At 38.4% G+C, this 7,578-nt stretch overlaps 1 pseudogene; it reads left to right on the forward strand.

Moving 5' to 3' along the window:
• The first annotated feature begins 726 nt into the window (after positions 1–726).
• Positions 727–6,019, forward strand: LOC146331002 (uncharacterized; annotated as a pseudogene).
• Positions 6,020–7,578: the final 1,559 nt, after the last annotated feature.

Genomic DNA, 7,578 nt, shown 5'->3' on the forward strand with positions numbered 1-7,578 from the left:
AAATGTGACGCGAAGATGAGCCTGTCTGTGTCCAGTGTCCTGTCAACTCTATTCTGTGGTGCAGGGTCTCCACTCTTCTCCTGTTTTACACATTTTCATGCAACAAGTTAATAACAGTCACAAGCTTTCTGTTAAGAGGATTGTCCTGCTGTTTAGATGGTGAATGGATTAATTTCAATTAATTCAGCTCAGTTTAGTAGATCTATACTGTCCTCAAATAGCTCCTGTCCTTTATTTTGCTAACATCCATGCAGTGAACATGTTGAACATGATTACATACAGACCCTAAAGCAATTTTTACATTGAGCAGAGTCATTTATTTTGTTACAGTTCTGCATTTATAATATAAGAAATCCAATAAGTCATATATATTATAAGAGAAGTGACCATGTTCTTTTTTTCTTCTAACAGCTCTTGCTGTTATTCCTATATCTGCCACCTGTACCTTCTTATTAAAACAAACCAACAGCTCTTTTAAGAGCCACTCCTATACTGTTCTTTTACTGCTTCTCTCTCTCTCTCTCACACACACACACACACACACGCACGCACACACACACACACACACACACACATATACACAAACACAATCTCTCTCTCTCTCCCTCTCCCTCTCTCTCTCTCTCTATCCATCAATTTGTCTGTCTGTCTGTCTGTACAGACATCCGCCCGTCCGTCCATCTGTCCATCTGTCCATCTGTCTGCCTGCCGATCTGTCTGTCTGAAATGGCTGATCAACAAGACAGAGGCAAAGCAGAGGATGCTATTTTCCTTGCAGACATGGTTTTGGCTCAAGAAAAAGTGAGTATGTTTAGTAATCTTGCAGTATTGGTGATGATACTAAAGTGTGTGAATTAGAGAGTGAAATTTGTATGGAACTTCTCAAGAGTTGAATGTCTTTAAGTGTTATCGTACAATGTTCACTTTCTGTCATGCAAGGCAAAGAAGGCCAAGGACAAAGCATCCGGCACTAAATTTCAAGTCCACTGGGTGGAGAGAGATGCAGAAGGACGTCCATCAGTAAAAAGAAGCAGAAGTGGAGAGACAAGGACACGTGCTTCAGATACAGGTGGTTCATGTTTTGCAAGATTACTTGTTATTACCCACCTCAAATGGGTAATACTGAGTAACCATCTCCTTTGTATTCAAAATTCAGCTAACATATAGCCCTATGTCATTTAATTTAATCGTGTTTTTTCATATTTGAAACACCAGTACACATTCATGTCCCTAATGTTTGTACATGGTGAGAATTAATAGGGTGTCTATTCCCTGTATTTAATAATATTGTTGTATTATTGATGTCATTTAAATATGTTAAATTGTGCCATTAGAAAGGTCACAGGTTGGATCTGTTCCATATGTTATCAATTTCATCTATTTTACAATGTGTATTTGATACAGGTCTGGAAACAAGATAAATGAAGTCAAAATGAAGCAAGTAGTGAGTTTGAAGCACATATTTAGTTCCTGGATGTGTTGTCCCATTCCTCTGGTAAGGAGATGGAACCATAAGATCCAAATCACTATGGTCGTCCATCAAACCTGCAGTAGAACCCTTTTATTTTTCTATGTTTTGTCTTACTATTATGTTTTTTGATCTTCAAGTGCTGAGAAAAACTACATTAAAAAACTTTTAGGTAGTCATGGACCTAATTACCTGTCAGACCTGGTAATTATCCATGCCTTTATTTTAAATGGACAATTTGAAGCATGGTTGAACTGATACACAACTCTAAAGGTTAGGTGTGCCCTAACCGGAAGACGCTAGCTTTGTATTTTCTACAATAAAGCAAATTGAAGGGAATTTTATCTGGAAAATTTGTGATTATTATGACAGCCATTTATGATAGTTGATGTGACATTTATTGAGGTCTGTGCCATACAAACGTGTTTTGTGTCATCTGGACAACAAGATTTGCTCATCAGGCCATCTCTGCTGCATTACAGTACTTAATTATAATGAGGTTTTCTCACACTTTTTTCCAAAATATTGACACTTCTGCGACTTAGATATTGCACTTGGTCATATGGGATATCAATATTTCAATTAAATGTGCAGCACAATTACAGTCTATCATACAAACATTGAATTTTATGCCTATAACAGATGTTTTTTTTTGTTTTTTTTTTATTTCTTTCCTTTCTATGTATCTTCTCAGTTTCTGTGGCTCCCAGTGAGGAGTCTGAGAAGGTTCCCACAGTGAGCCAAGACAACTGCTCTCAATACTTATTTGGTAAGATTGCACTTTACTGTAATTAACTGAGTTAGCGCAAAGCATGACAGGAATGTTCATTTTATTTTCTCTGTCTTTCAGACACTGAGATGCAGAGGTTGAGGAACATTGTTACCTCAGCAGAACAGTCATTGGAACAGCCTTCAACGTCTTCATCATGGAGCTTGTGCCAAACCGCAGCCCAGGATGAGTGGTGGAAAGCAAGGGTCCATCACATTAACTGTTTGCTGTCCTGCAACGACGTTCCAGAAAAAAACATGCAGCTATTGCACATCCCCTGCCATCATTTGCTGCAGAGACTGTATGCCAGATGAGTGGCTGTGTATGGAGTGTGACGTACAAGTTCACACGAAGTTCACACTAAGTTCACACTCCATAACAGGGACTCATGCATAGAGGGGATTTACAAGCCCATCATGCCAACGGTTTGCTGTGTCAAAAAGGATGGCATGTATTCATTTGCCAGTCAAGGTAGTTTGTTAATCTGTTTTGGTAAAGTTTTTTTTTTTTTTTTTAAGTCATGTTCTTCTTCTTAGATTCTAATCTTAATTTGATGCATTTTTAAGGCTTCTCCCTAGTTATTAATCTTCTCATTTCAGAACGTCTATTGCCAACAGTGAGACCCTCCCTGATTTGCAAATGTGACCTTGGAAACATCACAGAGTCAGCTGGCAGAGCAGTCATTTTGGTTTGCATTAATGGCATGACCTGTAGCTTTATATTTTAATTTTAATTTTTTGCCCTGTGGTGTGTCTCAAAATAACCAGCAATTTAATGTACTGCTTTTTGTTTTTAGGCCAGTATGATTTGCACATGCCTGATCTGCTGTGCAGATTGTGTCTGGCACAATGGACACCTGACCAGGGAGACCTTATAAAGAGTGGATATAGGCCAGCAACTGTGCATGCTGACACATTGTTTTCGATGGATGTCTTCAGCACGTTCGAAGAAATGAAAACTGTTGCCCCAAGTTTGTCAAGACAAGCATTTTTGCGGCTGTTGGAGAGGAGGACTGTTCACTTTGGAAGGGTAAGTTCAGTGTGGATGAAAGTTGCCTGAGTTGAGATAAGATAATATTAGTGTAGCTATTTCATTTGACTTTTTACTAATCAACAGGCTGGGAAAATACATGGAGATGTTTTCCAACGAAGCTTTGTTGAATACACATTCTGCCAGTACCAATGTGACAGAATGGCTAATGTGGAACAGTTAACCTGCCCAGCATGTACACCAAACATGCTTGCCCTCTGTGCAGATGGCAACACAAAACAATATCGATTTCGGCAGTCAAAAGGGTTAGTTGATTTACTTTGTAGTACATTGTAAAATAAACTGAAAAAATAATGTCTGAGGCTGATGAACATCATCTTTTTTCTTATCCCATTAAGGTCAGAAGAGCCATATTTTGATGGCACCTTTATCTCCAGAGACGCAGATGTACACCATTTTGTTGAGGATGTCAGAGGCAAAATTAAAAGTGTTAGTAATGTTTGCAACTTTGCTTAAATGCGTTATGTGGCCAAAAATGACAATTGAAAAGTATAAGTTTTTGTATCTGTCAAGACCATTTGGTGTCAGCTTATATAACACAAACTAGTATTATGTACTAGTAAGTATATGACAACATCTGGTAAGTAGAGATGCACCGATTGCAATTTTCTTAGCCGATTCCGATTTCTGTTTTTTCTAAGGGTCTGACCTGCCGATTCAGATTTTGGCTGATTCCGATTTTCAGTCTTTCTAAGAACTGTAACTGACAGCATTCACAAACATTTTTGCAACTTTTCTTGTAAAATTAAATTAGATGTTCATAATAAGACACTGACTATTAAATATTCATTAAATACTATTAAAATTTTCTCCAAAGTCCCCTAGGTTACAGCCAGGGCTTATTATAGTTTTACATTAAGATTATGAATCAGCTGAATGTGATGACTCACAAAATCCCTTTAACAACCCCTGACAAGCTCTGCGAGGTGGCTGCTCAGGGAGAATGGGCTGGCAGACTGGTAGTGCTGCAGGTACAGGTAAACGCTTGTCCTTCTCACACAGATTATGCAGCACACAACATGCAACTACTACCATTGGCATGAACAACTGGTGGATGTCTGAATGCTTGGCAAGGACTCTCCATCTTGACTTCAGGTGACTGAACGCATACCTTGACACCTACTCTGCTCAGTTGCTCATTGAAGATCTGTTTTTCCACTGAAAGGTTGGGCCCTGAGAATCCCTTCATCAGCCAGCCTGTTTCCCAGAGCCTTCGTAGCGCTACGTGCGTCGTAACTTGTATTTTAAGGTCTCCCTTAAGGTTACGGGCTGTTTCCCAGAGTTGGGACAACCTTAAGGGAGACCTTAAAACACAACTTACGACGCACGTAGTGTTACGAAGGCTCTGGGAAACAGGGCCCAGGGCAATAGAGGATAAGCAGGGTCCCCAGCAATAAGAAGCGGTACCTGGACTCACTGTATTTCCGTTGAAGCTTGGGGGTGTCTTTCTGGAAATCTGTAATGTAGTGATGATGAATATTAGTTGTAATCAATCCTAGGGCTGTGCAGTATGGAAAAAAAAATCTTAGCACATTTTGATTTTATATCAGTCTACACACACACACACCTGATTAAGCCCAGACTGTAAGGTTAATATTTGTTTTCATGGGTCTTGGTACATGCACTCTGTATTTTTTGTGTATAGTGAATATACAGTAAGGGGGGTTTGGTACATTGTTCACAAAAACTTTTTTATAGAATCATTGCTTTAAGGATTATCAGGGAGTACAGGATCCCACTCTCCTCCTCCTACATATACATACACACATATATAAATATATGTATACACACATATTTACATGATTTAGTGTATTTCATACACTAAATTGTACATATATACTTATATATTTATACATATGCACACACACACACTATATAGTGTGTATGTGCATATGTATTAATATATATGTATAATTGAGTGTATGAAAAACATTTAATCCTGTTAATCTGGGGTAATTGATTAGAGAACTGAAACTTGAGAGCTGATTACTACAGGACAGGTGAGTGTAATTCACAATTTACCTCAACAGACTGGATGTGTTGAATATCGCTGCATCATGTGCGCTGCCTGGGGTGCCAACACAGACATCACGGATGAGCAGCTGGTCATCAACAACCACCTGGAGCACAATAGAAGGCCATCCCTTTCGATTCACATAATCCCTATACCCAATTGCTGGAGCAAGTATTGGGATGTGTGTTCCATCCACTGAGCTGTATACTTGTGGTACATGGTGGAGTAGGTGGTTACGTTCCGCGATTTGTTGCCCTTCTGCCATGTTGGGGAATGTGATGCACTGGGCCATCATCTTTGATTTTATGGCTTCACATGTGGCACACACGCAACGATGGACTGTAGTTTTGCTCACGCCAAAAGTTTCACTGACCACACGGTACTCCGCACATGATGCAAGCTTATATATAGCGATGGCAACCCTTTTCTCTGTTGGCACAGGTGGTCGATGGCTAAGAACAAATGGTCCTACAAATGGTCCAGTTGTGTGACAAAGATCGTAAAATGTGGCTCTTGACATACGGAAATGTTTCAGCCAGAGTTCGTGGGTGAAATGCTGCTGAACAACTACTTCCCAGAAGTCCTTTACACGCCTTCGTTCCCATACACATGGAGAACGACGCGGTGGTCTCCTACCAGCTATTTCTGACAGTACTCTTAACATTAAAATTCTTCCTTGTCTCTTCTTCAGGATGGCTCGGTACACGGTGAATACTGACAAAATGGTGACCACAATGTAAAAAAAAGATTAGTTGACTCATCTTAACTAATTCAAGTCATCTTGTTGCTTTGACTGAGTTAATTTGAGTCAACTTATAGTGTCAAGTTTATTATACTTCAAAACATGAGTTGATACAACATGCAGTCTGTTGACTCAACTTCCTGTATCAAGTAAGTTGAACTTGAAAATATTATTTGAGATAACTTTAAGAGATGTTGGTTGAATTTATTTTATCAAGTTCCTACAACTGTGAATCAAGTTGGCTCAACATGGAATACATAATTGATAAAACTCGCGATTTGTTGACTCAACTTTCTGTATCAAGTAATGTGGACTGGAAAACGTTGCTTAAGAGAACTAAAAAAGATGTTGGTTGAACTTATTTTATCAAGTTAGGGACACATTATTATTTTTTTCTCATGCTCTATTGCCAAGTTACTTGAGTTTACAGAAATTGCTAGATTTAAAATATTTAAGCAAACTAATATCTACAAAGAATCTACATGAGAATTAGCCAAACTTAAATATTAACACATGAAAAAATAGCTGAAAAGACAATTCAATAAGGACCTTTATTAAAACCCCAACAAGTCCCAACTCCAACCAGCCTTGCTTCAAAATAAGTGTCAATGGATGTCGAGACGTCAAAAAAGACCTTCCTTGGGACATGTTAAAAAAAATAGTCTTAACACACTTTTGCTTGGGGCTGCTCACAATCTGAAATTACACTCTCCCACACATAAATAATAATATAATACATAAAAAGAAGAGCATCTTTCCTTTTGGGAAAAACAATAACTCTCCGAGTTCAACAGAGTCCATTCTGAGTGAATGTTCAGAGTTGCTGCAGTAAATTGCAGAAAGAGATTCATAAAAACAAACAAAAAAAAAACTTGCTCAAAATGTTGAAAATGAAAACATTGAAACATTATTGAAATGTCCACTCTATTGACAATTTCTCTGTAACATCACATGGATTAGTGTTCCTCAAAACAGAGCAATAGAAATAAGTCAGAAAATGAAAACAAGGTGGTGTGACCCACAGAAGGGTGATGCATTTCTTTTCCTCTTACTAAATAGTGTAAGAAATGAGAATTCTTCCTCTGGGACATGCAGACAAAAAAGCTTTCACACACTCCTAAACAAAAAAAAGAAAAGAGCATCCTTTCTTTGAGGGGGAAAAAACAACTCTCTAGGTGACTTGATCAACATCTACACCTTGATCCATTCTTGATCCATGAGTAAAATGCAGCAAGATATACATACAAAAATGTATCTCTCTGAGAAACTTGCTCAAATGTCAGCCAGAAAATGAACATGTTCAAACATTACTGAAATCTCCACTCTGTTCATGTTTGATCCACAACATAAAATACAAATTAGTGTCTGCAAGAGACATTTCCTCCACAGAGAGCAATAGAGATCTGTTAGAACACGAAAACATAAAAAACTGTTGTGACCCACAGAAGGGCTTTACATTTCTTTTCCTCTTACTACATAGTGCAATGGACAAATCTTCCTACTCCCTAAGGGCCAAATGCAGAAACATCCTCCTG

The sequence above is a fragment of the Lutjanus erythropterus genome, chromosome 2, assembly GCF_056507025.1.
Source record: "Lutjanus erythropterus isolate fLutEry1 chromosome 2, fLutEry1.hap2, whole genome shotgun sequence".
Classification (NCBI taxonomy): domain Eukaryota; kingdom Metazoa; phylum Chordata; class Actinopteri; order Lutjaniformes; family Lutjanidae; genus Lutjanus; species Lutjanus erythropterus.